Consider the following 4536-nt stretch of genomic DNA (forward strand, 5'->3'; position numbering starts at 1 on the left):
CAGACAGACTTACATAGAGAATCTGTGATTAAAAACATACTATTTAGGTAAATAGAAATGACCAGTCTTACATACGGAAAGGAGACATGATTATTGATCTCTCAAGCTGTGTGAATGTTGAAGATATTTTCCTAAATATACACAACACTCCAAGGCATTTCCCAGCTATTCATTTATGTAGTTCTTTAAAATCATCCCTGACACATTTTTTATGTATTAAGCCTAATTTATTTAGACGATAAAAATTATTTGTACACATACATACAGATGCAGAAAGAACAATCTTTTCAAACAATAAATGCATTCCTGTCTCTCCTCTTTTTTTTAATTGAAGTATAACTGATTTACAATGTTCTGTTTATTTCTGATGTACAGCAAAGTGATTCAGAAATATACACACACACACACACACACATATACACACCCTTTTCATATTCTTTTCCACTCTAGGTTATTACAAGAGACTGAGTATAGTTCCCTGTACTAGGACCCTGTTGTTTATCTGTTTCATATACAGTAGTTTATATATGCTAATCCCAAACTGCTAATTTATTCCTCACCAATCCCTTTTCCCTTTGTAACCATAAATTTGTTTTGTACCAGACACATTTGGGGGGGCGGGGCGCTGTGCTATGAGGCTTAAGGGATCTTAGTTCCCTGACCAGGGATTGAACCCAGGCCCCCTGCAGTGGAAGCGCAGAGTCCTAATCACTGGACTGCCAGAGAATTCCCTACCAGACACATTATTTAATGCTTTTTCCTTGCCTTCTACAACTCACCCTAATTCATAAATTCATAGAGTCAGACTGAAAATTTTCCAACCTATATGTTAATTGTGTTGTATGCTGTTTTGATTTATGTATCCTAAAATTTCAATTCGGGTGATACTTTCCTTGTTTATCTGTTTCTGGTGATCTAAAGGATGGATGGATACCTATAACATGGACACTAACATGTTATAGACAGCCCAGTGGATTCTGCTCTCAAGCATTGTTTTAAAGTCAGAATTCTACTCATCTGTAACAGTTAATACTGGCATTTGGGGTCCGTAACCTGATCTTCTTACAAAGGAGCTCAGTGATGTAATACTTCTCATGCACTTCTTTTAGCCCTGTCCTTGCTAATAGTGATATTACCTTTCTTGACGTTACAAAACAAAATCACAGACATTAAACGGAGCATCTTTGACCACTAGTATTTCCAGCACTTTTGTTTTTTCCAGATGCTAAGCCTTACTCAAAACAATGTACAGATTCAATGCAATCCCTATCAAAATTCCAATAGCATTTTTCACAAAAATAACAATCCTAAAATTTGTATGGAACTACAAAAGACTCCAAATAGACAAAGCAACCAAGAGAGAGGAACAAAAATGGAGGCACCACACCCCCTGATTTCAGATTAAATTACAAAGCTACAGTAATCAAAATAGTATGATACCAGCATAAAAACAGACACACAGATCAATGGAACAGAACAGAGAGCCCAGAAATAAATTCACACATATATGGCCAATTATGACAAAGGAGTCAAGAGTATTCAGTGGGAAAAGGACAGTATCTTCAATAAATTGTGAGCGGAAAACAAGACAGCCATATACAAAAGAGTGAAATTACACCTCTAATACACAAAATTCACTCAAAATGGATTCAAAACAGTTATTGTCTAAATTGACATTTTTCTAAGGAAGACATACAGATGGCCAATAGGCACATGAAAAGATGTTGAATGTCACTAAACAGGAAAATGTAAATCAAAAGTATAATAAGATATCACCTCATATCTATTAGAATGTCTATTATCAAAAAGATGAGAAATAATAAATGCTGGTGAGTTTGGAGGAAAGGGAACCAACCCTTGTGTACTGATGCTGGGAATGTAAGTTCATGCAACCAGTTTTGGAGGTTCCTCAAAAACTTAAAAATAGGACTACCATAGAATCCAACAATACCACTTCTTGGTATTTATATTAAGAAGATGAAAACACCAACTCAAAAAGGTATATTCACCCCCATGTTCACTGCAGCATAATTTACAGTAGCCAAAATATGGAAACAACCCAAGTGTCTATATAAGGTAAATGGATGAAGAAAACATAGTATATGTGGTGTGTGTACACACACCCATAAAAAGAATGAAATCTTGCCATTTATGACATTATGGATGAATCTTGAGGGCCTTATGCTAAGTTATATAAATCAAAGAAAAACAAATATCTATGATCTCATATATATGCAGAATCTAAAAAATAATAAAAAACCAAGCTCATAGATGCAGAGAACAGTTTTCTGGTTGCCAGAGTCAGGTGGGGTGGAAGTGGTTGAAATGGGTGAAGGAGATCAAAAGGTACAAACTTTCAGTTATGATATAAGTCATGCGGATGTAATGTACATACAGCATGGTGACTATAGTTAATAATACTGTATTCAATAATTATAAGTTGCTAGAGTAGATCTTAAATTCTTATCACACAAAAAAAATCATCAACTGTGTATGGTGACTGATGTTAACTAGACATATTGTGGTGATCATTTAGCAATATATACAAGTATTGAATCATTATGTGGTATACTGAAACTAATATATGGGATATGTCAATTATATCTCAATTAAAAAAAAATTTTTGGTTTTAGTTACTCTTGCTAAGGCAAAATTCTTTTTCAGTGTCTGTTTTTAATCTAAATGGCTGTTATAGGTCTTAATTCTGCCTCCTGTAGAGAATAGAGAATTCTTCCTCAAAGAATATTTTTAAAAGCCACCAAGATACATTTGCTGTTATAATGTTCGGTGAAAAAAGCTGAGTGCAAAATTATATGGCAACTTCTACATAAAAACATTCAGCTTTGTGGACAAATCCCTGGAAGGGAATAGAAAATAATGAGAATACTTGTCTTATTACAGTGGTGGAATTATGAATAGCCAGTAATCTCTGGACCCAAGCAGTATAGGCTCATTCTTGGTCCTGGCCAGGCAATGATCCCATTGACCCTTCACCCTTTCTCCATACAAAGATTGTGACTGTGAACTCTATTCCTTTTTGTCTGCACATCCATGGGCCACAGTAAGAACTAACAGAAATCTTCCCCAGGACCTAGCACTAGGGATTGCTTGCCCCTGGATGAAAGCGACCTTAGTCAGATGGCTTCAAGGCAGTAGGAGAGTAACAGTTTTGCTGGCTGCCAAAGGAATGTTTGTGCAGTTTTGTCTAACCAGCAGCATCCTAACAGTACTTCAATTTTTTAATATTTATTTATTTTTAATTGATTGATGATTGCTTTATTATATTGGTTTGATTTCTGTCATACATCAACATGAATTAACCATAGGTGTACATATGTCCCCTCCCTCTTGAACCTTCCTCCCACCTCCCACCCATTCCCACCACTCTAGGTTCTTACAGAGCCCCAGTTTGAGTTCCCTGAGTCATACAGCAAATTCTCATTGGCTATCTCTTTACATATGTTAGTGTATATGCTTCCATGCTACTCTCTGTTCATCTCACTCTCTCCCACTTCACCCCCACCCTTGTCTGTAAGTCTGTTCTCTGTGTCTGCATCTCTACTGCTGCTTTGCGAACAGGTTCATCAGTACTATCCTTCTAGATTTCATATATATGCATTAATATACAATATTTGTTTTCCGATGACACGTGACTCTGTATAAAAGGCTCTAGGTCCATCCACCTCATTAGAACTGACTCAAATGTGTTCCATTTTATGGCTGAATAGCATTCCATTGTGTATATGTACCACAGCTTCTGTATCCATTCATCTGTCGATGGACATCTAGGTTGCTTCCATGTCCTAGCTATTGTAAATAATGTTTCCAGTTTTTAACATCTTTATTGAGATATAATGTATGGGTATAGTAAACTATACATGTTTAAAGTACATGTTTTAAGTATATACCTGTGAAACCATCACAGAATCAAGAAACATATCTATCACCCCCACAAGTAATTTTTCTGGGAGCACTTTCTATGCCCCTCTCCACAGCCTCCCCCCCAGGCAACCACAGATCTGCTTTCTGTCTCTATATATTACTGTATTTTCTAGAATTTTATATAAGTGGAACCCTAGAGTCTGTACTTTTTTGTCTGGATTCTTTTATTCAAACTAATCCTTGTAAGATTTATCTACTTTTTGCATGTTTCAGTAACTCATTTCCTTTTATTATTTAATAGTATTTCACTGTATGTATAAGTAAATGTATTTACTTATATTTACTTATACATACAGTGAAATACTGTATATATCTTAATACTATTTTCACTGTATGTATGAATATATATATATTTATACATATAATAAAATACATATCAGATCAGTCGCTCAGTCATGTCCGACTCTTTGCGACCCCATGAATCACAGCACACCAGGCCTCCCTGTCCATCAGCAACTCCCAGAGTTCACTGAGACTCATGTCCATCGAGTCAGTGATGCCATCCAGCCACCTCATCCTCTGTCATCCCCTTCTCCTCTTGCCCCCAATCCCTCCCAGCCTCAGAGTCTTTTCCAATGAGTCAGTTCTTCGCAT

This window comes from Bison bison, unplaced genomic scaffold (genome assembly GCF_000754665.1).
Source record: "Bison bison bison isolate TAMUID 2011002044 unplaced genomic scaffold, Bison_UMD1.0 scf7180017864235, whole genome shotgun sequence".
In the NCBI taxonomy this organism is placed as follows: Eukaryota; Metazoa; Chordata; class Mammalia; order Artiodactyla; family Bovidae; genus Bison; species Bison bison.